The sequence below is a fragment of the Lonchura striata genome, chromosome 7 (genome assembly GCF_046129695.1).
Source record: "Lonchura striata isolate bLonStr1 chromosome 7, bLonStr1.mat, whole genome shotgun sequence".
NCBI lineage: Eukaryota > Metazoa > Chordata > Aves > Passeriformes > Estrildidae > Lonchura > Lonchura striata.
Window position 1 is genome coordinate 12,664,672 of NC_134609.1, and position 19,201 is coordinate 12,683,872.

The window sequence follows — 19,201 nt, forward strand, 5'->3', positions numbered from 1 at the left end:
TATGAGGAAAACTCACGGGTTGGTGCTCTTTCAAGCTCTAGCCATATTTTAATGGTATTATTTTTAACCACCAGAGACAGAAACTTCCTTTAAAGTAGAAAATGTAGAGTTAGCTGTATGAGTCTAGCAGGTGATATCAATACTAGGAATAAATAGGAGGACCCTTACTGTAGTGGAATGCAAGGACAGTTATTGTCCATGAAGACTCAGTGATAAAATAATCTTTGAAAAATATGCCCCAAATACTAAACCTCAGAGAGAATGCCAATAGCATCTGCCACTGGAACTGAAGGGTAAGACTGCTCTGTAGGAGGAACGTGTAATAAAGAGATGCTATAGTATGGAACTTGCAGGATGTTGCAGCCTCATCAGCCAGCTCTAAGTACTGGGGGTAGGAGGCCAAACCAGCCTTTGGTGTGATTCAAATGATGTACAAGAAGGCCTGGGGTTTAGGAGAGCTGTGCTGCTGCTGAGCTGGGAGCTGAGCTGATGCCAGTGCCCGCGGTTAGGGCACTAGAGCTGCTTTTCCCTTGCATGGGTGGAATGAAATTTACGGCAGCAAATGGCTGCTCGACAATGGATAATTTCATGTTGTATCTTATCTATTGTTTTTGAGAGCCATAGGTAGATCAGAAAAGTCATGGCTTTATTTTTGATTAGACCTGGAATGTAGATGCCTAAAATAATGCAGTTTCTGGAACTGGAGTTCCTTGTTTAGCTGCATTTTTAAATCTACTGAGGAAGCACAGACCTGTCTTACCTACTGTTTATGTTGCATCATGTTGTACTTTCTGTGCTTGATTTTTAATTAATATAATTAACTTTGTATCAACAAAAATTACTTTTGCTTTGCTTTATTTGATGCAGGAAGAATGCTGCTTATTGTGGAATGCTGGATTAGGCTACTGGAATACATAGTACCTAGTGTTTGTCTGTGTCTTTGTAGGATAACATTAAAAAGCATAATAGAAGCTTTATTTATAAGCATGAAGTGTGGTGTTATGAAGACTCTGTAGCAGAGTTACAATCCAAACTTTAAATTTATTGAGACAGCTGCAGCTCCTTTCACTGTAAAGTGGAGTTTGAATTATCTTGTTGCAACAGAAGTAAATGAAGTTCATGTTATATTAGAAACTTAGTAGCTAAGTGCTCCTAAGTGACATCAATTTATTTAAAGGACTAAAAATACACTGAATTTATTTAAGGTACTGAAATGTGGGTAAATATCCAATGTTCCATACATAAAATAAAGGTCAGAAATGATTTTATCATGATTTCACTGTGCAAGACAGAACTGAGCTGTAATTTTACTTATTAAGTCTTATTCAACACTGTGAGTGGGATAGCTGTGTTGGATGGTAATATGTGTAAATATGTGGGTTTAATTTAATAGTTCTAGGGGAAGGCAACAGGAAGGCAACACAATAGTCTGGATAAGCACTAGCACTGCAAACATGCCACAGACAATAGTCAATCTGTCAGCTGTGAAGAGCTGACTTCCAGGCTCCAATTGAAGTTGCACAGATATCTCTCTAAGGCTGGGAGCTCAGTGATCAAAAAGACACCAAACAGGATGGATAGCAATCAAACAAAGGATTTTTAAAAAAATATGACTTTTAAACTCATAAAAATTACTTTTATTTAGGGAAAATTGTATTTGAGTGTTTTTAAATTCCACATTTATTGTTATCAATAATTAAATCTGTTCTGAATATACTTTAAAATAAATTCCCCCTATGTGTTTGCCACTAAAATCGTAGCAAAGGAGGTGCTGAATTGAAACTAGCACTAATGAACTGGCAACCTAGCTTTTGACAATAAGTAGAGTTTTTAAATTATAGTGTAGTATAACTGTTTTGATTGTTCCACAGTTTCTCACCTTAGAATGAAAGATAAAAAATTTTCATGTTTAAATAATAGCCTAGGGAGCTGAGGGGATGAGGTGCCTTAGTTCTAGAAGCATTAAGCGTTTATTTTTTTTTTTAAGTACCTAAATAAAATAAGATTGTATAACTTCTGTCCACATGCAATCTGAGATTAGTATGAAAGTGAAATTCTATTTTAGAAAACATGCCGTATCACATTCATCATTTTCTGGAAAATAGTCCGGATTATTTAGTATAGTAATCTTAGGCAACTAAGCTCACTAAAGCAGAAACACAGATTTTATAAGTACTCAGGGAAATGGGGGTGGGGGGAAAGAAAGGAATATAAACATAAATAAAATGTTTTTGGACATCTGGGTGCCTACAAATGTCATGGGAGGGGGGAGCCGTAATCTCTATAAGGGAAAATAAGGGTTGAATTGAAGTATCTGATTACATGTATATTTATCGTATCTCCTTATTAACAAAGCAAGAAGCAAAAGCTTATGTATGAGGTTATAATATATTTTGTCGGAGTACAATTCAGCCTGTTCTCATATGCACAGCAGAATTGTCTCTCCTCCTTTCTGAATGCTGCACTTCCAATGGCCAGCACCATTTTTGATGAGTGCAGGTGTAATTGATGGTGGGACACATACACAGCAACAAAGAAAAAGGGGAACTTTTGCAGAATCAAAAATTATTTGGAAACAGCTGTAGTTGTTAAATAAAAGATTTTTGATACTAGCTGGAGAATAAGTGACACTGTGCTCTATTATTTCATCTTTGATATCTACAAGGAGGAACTATCCCTGGGAACATGCATGAGAATTAGCATAGTGAGTGTCATTTGTCCATTTTACAGATGAGGAATAGTAGCAGACAGAGATGAATTCATTTGCATGAAGTTGCCCTGAAAGTTGGAAGACAGGATGGTTAATCCTGGAAGTCTGTCTAGACTGATGGCTGATAACAGTAGTGAGAGAATTGAAAAATTCTCTGCACCTTGAGACCCAAAAACCTCCTTGAGGTTTAGGTGAGAGTGAAGTATTTTCTTGTCTGGCTATATAAGAATAGTATTTTTCTGTATGGATTAGATATAAATAGATGTGGGTAGATAGAAATAAGAAGGATGACAGTATAGAAACTGCCATATTTCTGTTCAAATTTGCATTCTGAATACTTTTAATATTTGTATCTTCCATTTCATTATCCTCTCTTCCCCATTTTATGTTATTTGCCTGTCTTGAGTTGAAGTGATGCAGATACTGATTTAAAGGTCTCATGTCCTCCAGCACATTTCCTTAGTACAGAGGATCACTGAGCAGGGTAAGAGGACAATTGATTTTGATTGGGCAAGAGCACAGTAATAAGTTTGATTTGCCCCAATTGCATTTAGAGCCTCTTATTTGTTGATGATACAAACTAAGGGGTTATCAGTTTTGTGTCATGTTACATTGGCTGTTTTCTTCTGGCAGAAATCCAGCAGTTCTTGTTCAGTGTCTGGTTCTGAACATGACACAGAGTGGTCAAGCTGACCTTTACCTATAGGCAGACTGGTACTGTGCTTCTGGGGCAAGAGAGGAGAGCTGGGGCCTTCAGGTTCTTAAAAACTGTAGCTGCTTGGATTCTTGGATGGAAAGAATCAGAGAGGCACATCCTACTCTGGCCACGGCCGCCTCTCAAAAAGAGCTGTGGAAAGACTGGGAAAGTATTTGAAGTGTGTTTCTAAAATCCACCAGGTGAGGGGTTTGCTCGCCCAAATTATTTACATAATCGGCACCCTGGGATATTTCTTTCCGGGGAGGAGGGTTCGAGGGCAGGGCGCGGCCGCAGGGTCTGTCGGCGGTGGCGGGCGGCGCGGCGTGCCCTGCGGGGGAAGGCGGCTGGTACCGAGCGCGGCCTTCCCGCAGCCGCTGCGGCCCCTTTAAGGCGCGACCTGCCGGGGATCAGGTGCGCGGCCGGAGCGATGACGTCATGGGGCGGGGCCGCGGCTCCCGCTCGCGCTGCCCGCGCCGCGGGACGGGCGGCGGCGGCTGCGCACGTGCGCTTGGCGGCGGAGAGCGCGCGGGGCCGCGCGGGCCGGGGGCGCCCGCGGCGGGAGCGGCGGGAGCGGCGGGAGCGGGGCCGCTGCAGCAGGTGTCGGCGTGGGCTGTGCGGGGCTGCCTGCCGTGTAAGCACGGGAAAGGTTTTCTCCTTCAGCGGGCTGCATGGGAAAAATGTGCTGCGCGCAGGGTGTTTAATTATTTGCATACTTAATTTTTTTTTTTTTGTAATACAGCCATCCATCATGTTGTATGCTTCAGTTGTATTTACTTGTTTGAACTGTTGCTTAGATAGTAAGTGAACACTAGATACTGCCTTAGATGATTGTGTTTTCCATGATGGTGAATTGTGCTGGGTACCCGACTGTCCTTGATAAAAAGTGCTGCGCAAAATTTGACTCTTTATACTTGGGTAAATTAAGGCAATTCCAAATGCTCAGGTTTGGACTAGAGGAGGGATGTCAGATGTCATAGAGTTGCTCTTCCTCCCTTGCCAATGGAACATTATATCCCACCTGTATGGAAAAGAAGCTAGATGTTTTGGCAGTTAGGTGGGGGTATGTACGTCCATGTGGAATTTTAAACCACCTAAATATTTGTATGTACAGGAGTTTTGTTTGCTGGTTCTGGAGAAGAAAGGCAAAGGATAGCTTGTAGCTTTGTTTGGGGCTTTTGGTGGTTTTTTTTTGTTTTGTTTTGTTTTTTTGTTGTTGGTTGGGATTTTTTTTCTTTATAAGGTGAGGTGAGGCAATGGAACCTTTCTTTGAACATTCATTTAATCTTCATGATAAATATACTTCTATGTTTGTATTTCTCATTTTTGGCTAATCTGTTCACTTTTCACCAGATAAGTTAAAATTGGCAGAAAAAAGAAAAAAAAAATTGCTGCTCTTTAAAATCATCATGTGAAGATAAAGTTGTCAGGAGGACCTCTAATTTTCTTGGTAGCAGAAAGATGTGACCAAGTAAAACATGACTTTAGCAGGTTTGGTTCTTAAGGCTAGAGAAAAGTCTCTTGGGCATTCTTATGTTAAAAATGTAGGCTGAGATTTCCCTTTTAAGTTCTGATTTGGAAATGCCCATCTCTACCACATCTAATTTTTTGCATTAGATTCCAAAGTAGATTTAGTCTCTTCTAATCTTGTAGAGCATAGGTCTGGAGTAAGTCTTTGAATAAACAATAATACTTGAATGCATGTATGTATATGTTAAGAGATGTGCTATTTTTGGTTTTGAATGCACACCTCTGAATCCATCATTCTGCAGGTTTCTTTTTTTCTATTGTCTTGATAGAATTTCAGTCTAATCAGTATTCAATGGGTGATGTTTTTGCTCTCTAAATTTAGCTGCTGATGTTTATATACTACTTAGTATTCTGTATTGGTCTTTGTAGAGGGCATCCTACATAGATAGATGAGACCCAATGGCCTTTGTCCTGGAAAATGCATCATCCCAAATGACATATTAACATGGGCTTTTTAAAGGGATGAATATTTTATTCTTAGCATGCTTTAAGACCTGTGGAGTCTTTAGGTCTCTTAATGTGTACTTGCTCTTCATGTGTGCCTTAGACCTCAGGGAGAGGAAACTGAGTGAATGGCACATTATGCTAGTGTTTACTACTCTTTTTTCTTTTTTTTTTTTCTCCTGTATTTATGCAGAGAGTATGGGTGTTGTGTCAGAAGCAGGTTTGTAGTCCAGTGGGATGTTCCAGCGATGGGACACCAGGTTAAGGTGAAAGAGTAGGTAATCCGTGGCATAGCAGGATTAGTCCACAGGGTGAAATCTGGTCAATTACTTTTCTATCTGAAAATCTCTTTAACTTTTAAGCATATTTTTTCGTTACAGCACCTATTACTGTGACAGATGTGACTTTCCATAGATTTTTGGCAAGTGGCTTACTGTTTCCTCTGGATGTCATCACCTATTCCTCACCCTTCTTGTTCATATTTAGCATCTTAAGCCAGTTTAATTTCACTGGCTATGAAATAAACAATAGCCATCATAAGATGTGATTGTGTACACTGTGTAAAAGTCACTGAAATGTAAACATCTGCAACAGCTTTTGTAGGTGCATGAAATTTTAAGAAATAATGGCTGTTCTAATGGAATTATTGGAAAATATTTCAAGGTGAAAAGAAAGTTGATTCAAGAATTGTTACTTCCCCTCTTCTTTCTAATGGCATATTTTCATAGAGGACTTAGTTTTATGAATTGCAAATAAAAGTTTGTTTAAGATACTAATTCCCCCATAGTGATTGGGAGGATTCCTGGAATCACATTGACATTGACTTTTGTTTTCAGCTCTTCAGTATTGTGGCATGGATTTAAATGCTCTTGGGAGTTCCATGCTATATATATGCATCCTGACTGCTTATCAGTCTGCCAATGTTCAGTCATAGGACAAAAATAAAACAGAACAGAAAATAATAAATGCAGAATGTGAAATTGTGGAAGACAATATTTTATGAGACTCATTACCTTCTCTATTACTAAGGCTTTGTGATCTTGCTTTTTCTGTTAAATTAAATGATATGAAAATAAAGTAATACGACCAAGCTTACTTTCATTTGGGTTTCACAATGATGCAAGATATTTTCCAGAGTGAATCTTACACCTTCAACCTGTCATCTCCTTTTTATGTCAGATAAGAGGCTGAAAAACACTGTTCTTATTTGATGCAGGCAGGTGAAACAAGCTTGCACAATTTCCTTTCTCAAGACTTCTTGCAAGCCTTTTGGTAAGTACCACAGCATTGCTAAGATTCAAGGTTTACATGTTGTGTGCAGTAATTTAGGGTCACAGAATTACTTAAGTTCTTGACTAGTGTAGGAAAAATGGATACAGATTTATCACTCCAGTTATGCTGGTTCTGTACCATATGTGTGCTTTATGTAGGAAAAGTTGTTTCTTCATTCCTGACTTAGTCAAACTATAAATTATTTCCTCAATAACCTGTAATCATATTTAAACTACAGAAAATTCCTTTTTCTACAGGAAAATATTTTCGTACCATGCCTCTTAAGACATAAACTCTGTGTGTATGTGTGTCTTTCCCAGCTGCAGAGGTGACAGGAGACTTGTCTTTGGCTTTGAACACAGCATGGCATCACAGTCATTCAAAGAATGTGCTCATGCTTTGACCAAGAAATTTAATTTAGTGCTTTGCTTGATTAACAGGCATCTATAACCTGGTGTCTTAACTTGCAGTCAAGAAGACCTTTTGCCTTCTCTTTTTGATAGGGTATTTATAAAACATTCTTTTGGCTTGGGTCCACTTACTGAGGTGGAAGTTACAAAAAGCAGGATGGGTTAAATGCAGTGCACTCTGTTTGGCAGTCACTGGGAGTTAGTATGCAATAGAATTGCTTTTCTTGTTTTTGTGGTGGTTTTGGGAGGGTGGTAGAAACAAGAAGTGCAGTTATTTGTGGTATTTGTGGTGTTACCTCTGTGGTAAAGAGTGGTGTTTAGAGTCTTGCTTGTCTTTGGTAACTTTTCAACCCTGGCTTTTGTAGTATTCGAGACTTCCCAGTGCTACAGGTAAAACTAGTTTGAGTCACTCTTGAGAGTTCCTAGATGTAGAAAGTCAAATTGCTAGCAGGATATGTTCATAGTAATGTGCTGAGGGTATTAGCACTTTGTTTTTCTCCCAGTATTTTTTTTGTTTGTTTGAATCATGTGCCAAAAGGAAGACATCTCGATGAGGAGTGCTCTGCCTTGTAGCACATAAGCATAGGAAATAAAATAGCTTTTATCAATTAAGGGGAAAATATTGAGTATATATACCAACTTTTTACTCTTAAAATTATAAATTAACCAGATTTCTTTGTCAAGTATAAGATTTGTAATGGAATTATGACAATAGTACTCCTGATAGCGATGACTGGACTTCATCTGCAAAGGAATTGTTTCCACTTCATTGCTCCCAAGCTTGTTTTTAAAGCTAGTTTAGATTTTATTTGAACAGATGTAGTCTAAACTAATTTAACTGGTACTAGCACCCCAAGTCACTCCACACAAAAAATGCTTGTGAAGTCTATGTAGGGAACATTGAGGAACAGATCTGACTTCAAACCACCCTGGCCTGTCTTTCTACCTGGCTGCTGTTTACCCTGACCAGGTTGATGTATTGCCATGTTGAAGGGTTGCACAAGGATGAGAATGAGCAGCTGGGAGGCTGAAGGGAAGTGGGGGTGTAAAAGCTCTGTCCTCACATTAGTCAGTGTCTGAGTAGTCTTGAAAAATATTTCTGATTGTCTTTTGGTAGTTACCAAAACAGCACTATGCTTGGTTTGATTATTATTTCATTTGAGAAAAGGCAACAAAAAGATTTTTACTCATCCTGTAATTTATGAGCTATTTGAATTGCTCTGAGTTGCCTGACTTTAATAAAAAAAAAGTAACTCAGATGGTAAGAGAAAACAGAATGGATTTTTTTTTTAATATGAGTCCATTTGATTCTAAGGATATGTTGATGAAGTAAAAGCAAGATTTTGCTATGCCTCCCCACCTCCCAGACCTTTTTTAAACAGTTGTCTTGCCATGTGGAAAAGGTCAGCTGAGTACAGCATATGTATTTGCCCAATATGTTTGAACACATTGCCCTAAAGTTTGTTACTGTTGTTATTTTTTTTCTTTGTTTTTTTCTATCCTCTTGAAAATTGCACTGCTGATATGGGAACATGAGCTTCTCTTTCTTAACTCACCTTCTTCACCCTCCTCAGACCCCAAAAAAGAAATTGTTGATGGTCACTGCTTTCTATCCACAGAATTAACTTTTTTTACCTCAGAGATTTTCAGTGAAGAGGGCAAACGTCTGTTTTCACACTTTCTTAAAGGTCCAGGGGATGCATTCTCCAAGTTCACAACTAGTGTCCCAGAAGAATGTACTTAACTTAAAAAGAAAGAGGCTAGAAAAGTTTAACCAGGGGGATTAATTTGCATCAGTTGTTTTGAGCTATCTGTCCTGGAGTGTAGCTTCACTGTGGCTGCTTAAGGACAGAGCAGGTGGCTGGGTCTTGACTGGGTGTTCCTGCTCTCTCCCTGTTCAGCTCTTGGTTGAAGTGGCTCCTGCAAGTGGCTCGCAGCTCAGTGCAGTTCTTGGAAGCAACGGGAGCGTGAGGCTAGGGAAAGTACACAGCCTGACAAAGTCTGCTGTTTCCCTTAGTTAAATGAAACCGCGCCTTCTGTCTGTGTTCCCAGTTGCTGCACAGCCATCTGACTGCAGATGGAGGGGCAGCTTTGTTATCTGGATAGGAGGATCTAACTACAGGCCATTGTCAAGAAGCGTTGTTCACCGGGCCTACTTTCCTGCTTTTGAGTGAGAAAGCTAATGAAAAAATAAAATTTCTATTGGTAGAGTTGATTATTGCCGACTGTTTTTTGCCATCCTGTTATATGTCATTTTGCAAACTTACCAGTGTTAGCATAAGGGGAGTGGAAGGAGCACGTGATAGTGAACAGATCCACCCTGGTAGCAGCTGTCAGCTTGGCACTGCTGTATCATAAAACATACTGTAAGTTACCTGTGCTAGAAATTAGTGGCTAGTACATCTGCATGGTGTCTTGACTTTGGTGGCAAAGCTCCTAAAGAAGCTGCTGTAACTAGTGTTTCTCTTCTCATGTACCCCTCTGTAGTTTGCTGGTCTGTGTTGTGCCAGTTACAAGTGCATACTGCAGGACTACTCTGTATTCTGAATAACTGAAATTATAAAGTAGCCCACTTCATACTTTTCTTGTTATTTTTAACCCATATTTTTTTCATTTGTAATGTGGTCCTACACTGGTTGCCACCTGCAGAACAGAGCATCAGACGAGAATAGTAAGAACTGATCTGTGAAAGTTTGGCAGGATCTTCTGCAGCCAGCTTCTTTGTTGGTAGTCAAGAAAATTCATCTTTACCACGTAGCATTTATTCCTGACAAACTTCTTCATATAGACAGACTTAGGGTATTTAAACTGTACTAAGTGTGCTGACATTTACAGTTCTACGAGTGGGAGTGCTGTGGTGGATAATTATATGAAGGTGAAGGGAAGGGCTAACATAGCCTTTGCTAGGTAGGAAGCTAAAAGATCTGCAAAAGCAGGAGGAAGCCAAAATCATATGACTGTAGACATTTGGAAAAGAACTCTTTTCAGTCTTAAAAGAATGGTTGTTTCAGCTCTGTCATCTGTACTTTGTTTCTTCAGTTTTTTTTTTTAACTTATACATTTGTCATTTTTCTTGGCTATCTCTCTTTATCTTGCCAGCTATGAAGGTATACTGTTGGCATGCATGCTTTGATGGGGTTATTTGCAAATACATTTACTTCACATGGCTGATGTCTGAACCAAAGCAAAAAAGCAAGGAAGGCAGCAATTTCGGGCTTGTCTCTGTTGGTTTAGTTTGCCTGGATTTCCTGCCTCATTTCTGTCTGAGGTAGCTGTGTGGATGGCTGTATAATTGTACCATTGCTCTCCCAGTTGCCCTAGGGGCTGCAGTACTTGACCAGAACAGTTTGAGGGTTGCTATTCTGTCCTAATTTAGATGAAATGTTAGAAGAGTTGAATTTATTCCCCCACACACACACACACTTTTCTTCCTCTTCTGTGCAGAAATGTGGTAATTGCTCTGAATTCTGCCTTAGTTTACTGGCAGTGAGTCAGATTCTTAGCTGGTATGTTTGGTAAAGTTTTCTTTTGTGAGTGCAGTAGCACTGTTGTTCTTCAGCTGGGGACCTGTCCCCCTGCTTCTGCTCAAGGCATGGAGCCCTGCTTGCTGTTTGTACTGTCTGACCCTCATCAGCACACACTGAACTCTTACTTTCAGTCTAATGCAAAGGCATTTGTTTTAGTAGTAAAACATTTATTGTCCTTTGCTGCTGTATGATTCTAAAAAGTTCTAATTTTAGGTGTGATGGAAGCAGAACTGATCTTGCTTTCAAGAAAGAGAGCATTTAGAAATAATTTTCCTGCTTTCTTCATGCACTGAAGTATTGAAGAACTGGTTATTGTTTGGTAACTGGTAGTCTCCACTATCCACATGCTGAGGGACTGTGCAAAATTATGTCAAAGCAGATGTTTGAAAATATCTGCAATTGGATCCATATTTCTTGCAGTTACTCAAGTATTTGTGGACACCTTAAGCACTTTATCACAAAGCTGAAAACAAGTTCTAAAATTATGGGAACTGAGGCTGAAGAAAATAGCAATTGGCAAACATCAGTACCACAAAACTCTTGATGTTACTGATTTAGATGCTTCTATCCTTTTGTGAGCATTGGCCAGCATCACCTCATCAAGGAAGTCAGTAGAGTCACTGGGGGGGGTGTATGTGGTCTTTGTGTCTGAGGAGGAAAGGCAAATGCTTTGTCCTGTGGAAGGAGGAGGACTAAAGGAATGTAGAGACCAGTATTTTCTCTGCAAGAGTGCTTACCAACCTTGGGTCATGGTTTTGTGGAAATAATGCCACTTTACTCTTGGTAAAATTCTACAAATATTTGAGAGTAAACATGCAGATCCAAGAAATAGTGTGAGACACCTGAAAGAGTTGGTCACTTTCTGTACACTAAAAATGAGGTTTGGCATATTGTTTTTGCCTGGCAAAAGTCTGTGTTGGCATTGCAAACTGTGTTTTTAAGTGATTTGGCTTCCTTGAAACAAGCTGTTTGAGGGTTTGAGTTAACATGCTGCTTTAACCACACACAGCTGTGGAGGAGGTTTTGAGCCCAGCTTGACTACTGAATACTGGGCTGTTTTTTGTTCACAATTATGGCACTGTCAGTGCACTTTAGAAAATTACTTTGAAATTTGCTCACACTAAATCTTAAAAAAAAAAAAGTTGTGTAGAAGCCTCATGAGGTAAAACTGCTTGGAGTATTGTGCTTTTGCTATATTTTTTCCTTTCTTGTTCTCCTATTTTTGTCCCTCCAAAAATCTATCATTATGGAAAGACATAGTTAAAACTTGGCTCAGCCCCTTCTATCCTGCAAGACTAAATTGTTCTTAAGGCAGACCAGTTTAATTGTATTCCAAATGCTTCCTTTTTGCATTGTTTGTTTCGATTAGGTAAATGGTCCCAGTGGGAATAGTATCTTCAATTCCTTGTATGTCCAAAGCATTATTATGTTTCAGTCTGATTCTGTTAGCATTATATTGTGCTGGAGCAACAAAACAATGGTGTGCATTGGTTTGGGTTTTTTTTTTGGTAACATAACCAAAGTTTTCTCTGCAGCTATTTTGGTCTTGGATGTACAGTAAGTCTCCCTGTCTGTGCTCTAAATGTGCCCGTATTAGAAGAGTAAATTGATGCTGAATGCAGATGGCAGTCCTGTCCTGGAGCTGTACTGTAGGAGTGTCTGGGAATAACTGTAATGCTACTGCTGAGCTTACGGGAGGTTTTGGGTATAGGAAGCTGTTTTTCTGAACAAACTTCTTTTTTCCATGATCTGTATCACTGGCTTTGGGGATAGTTCCAGGAAGTGTCCTGCAATAATTGTTCTTTGAAAAACTGCTTTTAAGTTTGTATTGAAGCTGCAGGGCTGTAAACTGAGGGACCAAAACTGAAGCCATCTTTTGAGTCCTTTACATTTTTTTCTGTTAAACGGTGACATGTTGCTCCTGGTTATCAATTTCTTCTATGAGAAAACAATCCTTGACATTTAGCTGCAGAGTCTGCAGGAAACTCTCCAGTTCGCTTGTCACACTGAGGGGAGCCCTATGTCCCCCTCCTCTGTCCCCAGTCTGGTCTCTTTTATAAAAGGGTTTGGAAAACCTTCCTCCTCCTTGCCTGGCGCTGTGTCCGTGGGGAGCTGTGTCTGTGAGCAGGGCTGGGCCTGTGGCCTTATCTCTGTTGTCAGAGCTGCCTGCCTGGTAGGTGGCAGCGGGGCAATGCTTTTCGAATGAGACTTTCCTGTGCTTAGGGAGGCCCTTGTTTTTTTGTTTTAACAGCTTCCTATTGTCTGAAACAGCAGGTTATCCCCTCCCATGCTATTCTAGCTCTTTCCTCCTCCCTTAAATAATTTTTCTGTGCAAGTATTAACCAGAGCAGTTACTCTCACAGTGAGTCCTCAGTTTTCCCAACTCTCTCTGATCTCCAGCTTCTGTTGTGATACCACTGTGGAGTCCACACAACAAATAGAAAGCAGCTTTTGAAGGTAGGTCTTTCTGATTTTTAATTCAGCATCACCACCACTCACCACCACTGTGACATGCCTGTTTTGGTTGAATTCAGGTTGTCATAGGAATTCTCTCCTACATATGTTACCGAAAGGTAGAAAAGTCTGCTTTTCAATGTGGCTGGCTTTTGTTTCTAAGATACAAAGAAAGAGTATTGCTTCAATTAGTTAATAGTTTGCTTTTCAGTGTTCCAGTCCTGCTAACTAATGGTGTTTGCTATGTGTACACTTTGTTTATGATGTTCTACCTCTGAAAAAGGTGCTTTCTGAGACACAAGCTGCCTCTGGACTACCATACCATAACTTTTTCTGTCTAATAGTACCCATGATAAATTTGAAGATAAAACCTGTCAGAATAGTTTCTTACAATATTAGTTGACAGCTGGAAAGGATGTTGGCCGTTCATTTCTCATCCCACTTATTTTACAGTATAAGAATTACTTAGTCAGAAGTGCTCCAGACTGCTTTTTTGGTAAGTTAGATGTGGTTTTCCTTCCCTCTACTTGTTGAATACTGTGTAAGAAAGTTCATAATGAAATGAGGTACTAAACATATGCTTTTCTGTTATTTTAATGTGCTGATTTATAAAAGTCAACTTGCTTTATCTGTTTTCCTGATCCCCTGCCTTCTATCAGGTGTCTTGTTTCCAAAATTAGTAATAGTTTTGTGATTTTTTTTATGTCTGTCACTACTGTTTCATACTTTTTGCGGTTCAGCTTAGCAAAAAAGTATGTATTTGTTTAAATTTTTAGATCTGAAAAAAAAGAAACAAAACCCCTCACACTATTTTGGTATATTTGGTGACATTAAGCAGAAGTTCTAATTCCACAAAATGATAACTCTAATTTTAGACTTTGCCATCAGAGAGGGTGAAGGAGGGGGAAATAATCTATTTATCAGTTCCAATACTTGGCATTCAGTATAATAAACATTCTGCCTGTTCTAATACATTCCAGATTTTTTTGAAGGAATAACTTCTCAGGCAGCCTAAAACAGACAAGAATTACAAAGACATTGATTATAGTCTTTAGAGGCAGGATTCATCTGGTCTGTACCTGGAAGATGAAGTCTCAATGTCCTTGCCCTAACTATAACTCCTTGATAAGCTGATTTGGGTCACTAACCTAGTAGGAAATAAAGCAAACCCCCTCCTCCCCTCTTGCCATCCATCCAAATGTGCTAATTCTGTGAGCTAATTTTGCTTCTGTGAGCCTAAGTGTGAACTGCCTACCCCAGAGCACTCCTGTGGAGGGAGAAGTACCCTCTTCATGCTGCTCTGGTGGCCCCAAGATTTTGGCTTCATTTGGTTATTTAATGAGGTTCCTCAGAGGTTGTCTGAGATTATACATCCTCTTTCTAGAACACTGTATTTCATAGGAGTTAGAGAAGCTGTATGCTTTTTTATTACTATTATTATAACTGACAGTTTGGAAACCTCTTGGGGTTTTTTGGTGGAGAAGTGTTGCAGTGGATATACAGAAGTTTATGTTTTCTGAAGTTGCTAATTTATAATGTACTTATACCTATAGGTTATGACAGCGGTCTCAAGAGTTTTAGGTATCTTAAAAACCCAAACAGGATGATTCCAGGTTAAAGAATTCTCTGTTTAAGGCCAGAGAAACATGGCAAACAGCCTGAGGAGTGAAGGAAGCAGACTGTGGTGGCTGTCAGGATGAACAATGGTTTTGGCACACCTGATGCTTTGCTGCTGAGATTCTCTGTGTGCTTGGCAGGAAAGGAGTGATTTGGAGGATAACCAGATAGTTTTGTAGATGTTTTTGGTATGTTTCCATCTTCTCTGAGGGAGAGAAAACAGAAGCACTTACTTTATAATGTAACTAATAGCTGGTTGAAGACTGGGATCATAAACTTTTGGGGCAGGATTTAATAATGCACTTCAAAATGTGGAAGTCAATATTATGCTAGACTTGAGGGCCCTTAGAAGTGAGTGCAGGGAGACTGATTTACCATGGGAAGGGGGAATAGTCAAAGCAATATGTTAGAGAAATTTATGCTCATACTGCCCTCCTGAGTAGACATAAACATAATCAAGAAGCAAAATTAAAAGAACTGAAACAAATGCACATTTGCAAGATGTTTTTTTGGTATGACAGTTTTTCAACTCCACCAGTTCCAACTGATATTATTCCCTTGATGCTTCTGCTAGAATTTGACACAGATGTAAGATGTGAGACCAGATTACAGTCATATTAATAATCTTTCTAAGTGATGTGTAATGCCATACATACTTATACAGACTTTCTCTGAAGCATCTCATGTACATGATTTCACAAGGATATTGCTGTCCTAAATTGTTGGGTACCTGGTTCACCAGAGTCTATTGGAATGGGAGAACTTAGGTGTACTGGGAAAAAATGAGAATGCTGAAAAGCTAGAGAAACTTCCTTTTAGTCTAGCAAAAAAATACTTCTAATACTGTACCTTTTTGCACAAGCTCAGAGCAGTTTAATTTCAAATGGAGTGAACTCAGTTCTGATAGATGAGAAATGTAAGATTTTTCCAGATCATCTACTTGCACATGTGCACCCACACGTGTGCATGATTTATTTTGTTAATCACAGAGGAAGGATGCATAGACTCTTAATCTGGATAAAATATTCTTATTTTTTCCTGTTTCCCTTACAGGTGTGTATATGAGGAAGTGTTGTATAAGACTTGCAATGCTGGTTAGGCAATGGATAATTATTAGAGTAACAGTGTGTCTGAATGCTTTTGTCTAGTATTGAAGGAAAAATTTTTAAAGGATTTGTCAAAAAAGTATTTATCTTGGTGTAATGACATAACTGAAAATAACCATTGTGGTGTGGTAACCCTTCTTGATAAGGATAGCTGTTACAGATACTGCTTTCCCAGATGTCAGGTGATTATTCCTTGAAGCCTGGGTATTCTGAGGGGAGAGGACTTTTAAATGGGACAGTGTTTGGTTTTTTCCTTTTATTGCCTTGCTGGTGTTCTGGTTCTTAATTTTTTTCTGCACCAAGTTGCTAATGCAACAGTTGCATCTCTTCAGCAATTCTTATGCTGCCAGCATATTGTCTGGGGAATTCTAGGGAAAACAAGTTCTATTGTACAGCATTACAATGCTTGTAGATGCAAGCCTGGAGCAGTATCAGCTGGTCTTGCACTAACAGGATTTGGCAAGAGAAGGTGTGGGGAACATGTGACTGCTTTGCAACTGGAAGGTGAAGATTTTGTTCTGTGACCAGCTCTTGGGGATCCTAGTGTAGGGAGTGGTGGCTGTGCAACCTGTACAGGAGCCTGCAGGAAGAAGCAAGCCTTAGGGACCATTTTGGATTGCCATGGCAGGATATGGAGTCCTCCACAGTTTTTGAGATGGATGTGCCTAACCCTTCTGCTGTGGTGAGTTCCCAAAAGACTGAAAGTATTCTAACATCAAAAAAAACCATATTTTATTAAAATAGTAATAGAAATTTTACTTTTTTAAAAAGAGAAAAATAAAAAAATCTAGGGAAGACAAAATGGAAGTATGATTGTGTGCAAGTTTCCTGTTACCAACTATGGCTCGCTTGCCCAGCCTGTCAGTCACTGAGTGGCCCCAAATGTCTTACTGGAAATTTTGTGCTAAGACTAGCCATACCACACAGTCCCTGGAGCTTTCATCTTTGTACAGCCTTGGTATCTCCCCAAGAGGTCAGGATGGGACTGTACCCCTGCCTCCAGGGGTGCTACATGGCATAGCCACATTCTTAAAGTATGGTATCCATAATTAGAAGCCAGAAACCAAATGCTTATATAAATGTTATCATCCTGAGACCCTGTTACTCTCCTGTTCCCTACTATGTGTGATGGAGTGGAAGAACCCCTAAAGCTGCTTTTTTCTCTTGCCTGAGACCTTTCCCCAAAGCTTCTCTGTGCTCCAGTGCTGTTCCCTGAGGTACTTGACTTAGGGAGTAGCACACATCATTGTAGGCTGGGTGTTTTTTCTCTGTGGCAGAAGAAAAAAGATGAACTGAGTACACAGAACATAAGACACAAGTTTAGGAAGCTGTGCTTTCTAAATTTCATGTGTTCTGTGCTGGGCTAAGCCAGGGGCTGCTTAATCCTTTGCGCTTAATATTGTGGTACTCCTGGGAGTCCCTATTTAAAGGGTATGTGGGTTGTGTTTAGTTTCACAAGTGATTTTAGCCAGTGCAAGATCACATTTGGGAGAGTAACAGAAGTAGCTGCTTGCTTTTTTGTAGAGCTCAGACCCACAGAAGCATTTAAATAGTTGAATTATTGCGGAAAGGAATTAAACTGAATCTCTAAAGTAAAAGCATACTTTTTTTAACAATGCAGGCTGAAATCTTACTGTCTGATGTTAGCTAGACTGCATTTTTCTCTAGGTACTCTGAGTGTTGAAATTAGTGGGTTTAACATTTGTTATTGGCTGGGTACTTTGCAGTCCTGTCAGGACTGGCCTTCTTTTTGTGCATGAAAGTATGTGTACATATCCTTAAATCTGCTCCTTGTCAGTCTGTTTTAAAATAGCAACAGCAAGAAGTTTCATCAGAGGTGTTTCTCTTTTCACATGTACTAGTTGGTTAAATGTATTATAACTTTCCTGGGCACCTTCAGAGTTGTTTTAACTTTATCTTAAACAGGTTTCTTTGGTTGTTAAGAAAAGAGCTCTTGTGACCTACCTCTTTATAATCTTTTTCTTCCAATGAGCAACCTACAAAAAATCTGGAAAGGCCCCTTTCAGGGTATATACTTCCTCTTGAGTGCTTCCTGGGCTTGGGTTTTTTTCTGGCTAGGAGATGTTTTTTGTTTTTTTGGGGGAGGTAAGGGGGTTTGGGTTTTCTGTTTAGATGGGTTTGTGGTTTTTTGGTGGGTTTTTTGTAGGGAGCCTCTGGTGCCACTCAGTTGGGTCATTTTATTGCCAGGCAGAGAAAAAAAAATCGAAGCTGTTGACATCATTCTTCTTTTTCTTACCCCAACACCCAACTGATCTGTTCAGCTGGTATTATACTGCATTTGCACAGCTTCTGCTTCTGTGACCCATTAGGACAGAGCCTGCTTGTGCTTGACAAGAGTCTCTTTCATGCTTTGTGGATCTCTCCAGGCCACAGCAGGACACAAAATAATCCCTTTTGCATTTGGTAGTTTCACAGTACTTTTCTGGTGAAGATAAAATAACCTTTCTGAATGAAAACAATAGCATCATCTCCATAAGCCTGGTTTTGATAGAAGGAAATTGTGTCATTGTTTCTGCATCTTATAAAAGGAGCAGCAGTTTGTTTGGGTTTTTCTTTCCCAGCACATTACTTACAGATTTTACTATTTTAAAATCTTGGGAAGAGTGTTATAAGTTTAAGTCAGTATGTAATTAGTTTCTTATGGTAATATCTGTGAAGACTTAGAGAACCATTTTCTTAGAATCATAACTTAAAAATTTGGATTTGTATTTCGAATTCAGTGAGGCCAGATTTTTGTGAAAGTTCATGTGCAATATCATGGCTTCAACTTATTAGTTCTAATATAAAATAAAAGATATGTATTTCAGAAAGCATGTTTGTACAACAATGTGCACACATGGAGCTTTCATTTTTGTATACTAGGCTATTCGCTAATGTTTGAGTTTCTGAAATGCTTGACAAAGTAACTGCGTATGACAGAAAGTATCCTTTGCCTGTTTTAGCCATCTACTCCAACTTTCACATTGCGAGATCTGTTAAACTTGGCTTTAGGGCTTTTTTACTATCTTTCAGAAAATGTTTTATACCAGAAGAATTGAAGCAATTTATCTATTTGTAAGGGGATTCTCAATGAAAGTAAAATTTCAAGTAATGGAGGTAGCTGAACATCCTGTTATACAAGGGTCCTTTCCTGTGTTTGTAGGAACCACTTCATGACTTTACCTGTATTTGGTGTTTAGCTGTGAGTTCAGGATTGTTGTGCATTAAGTTGTTACTCTCTTTTTTCAAAACTCACAGAGACCTGTAAAATGGCTCTTTTTAAGGTCATATGATGGACTGTCATGGTTTGACACTGGCACAATGCCAGTGCCCCCATGAAAATGCAGTCTCTCAATTTAATGCTGTGAAATGCGATCGAGAACAGAGCAAAGCAGGCCCAAGCTTAATAAGGAAAAAAAAATCTTTATTAAGCTACT

At 39.3% G+C, this 19,201-nt stretch overlaps 1 protein-coding gene across 8 annotated transcripts in view; it reads left to right on the forward strand.

Moving 5' to 3' along the window:
• Nucleotides 1-19,201, forward strand: part of USP54 (ubiquitin specific peptidase 54) — a 93,499-nt gene that overhangs the window by 17,910 nt on the left and 56,388 nt on the right. Inside the window, exon 1 of one of the 8 annotated variants that reach the window (XM_077784584.1) lies at nt 3,956-4,038. The exons of 6 other annotated variants lie outside the window; for them this stretch is intronic. The gene's annotated coding sequence lies outside the window, so the exon portion shown is untranslated. Of the gene's footprint in view, nt 1-3,955; nt 4,039-19,201 lie in introns of those variants that run through there. One more of the 8 variants, XM_077784585.1, reaches the window with a different exon arrangement.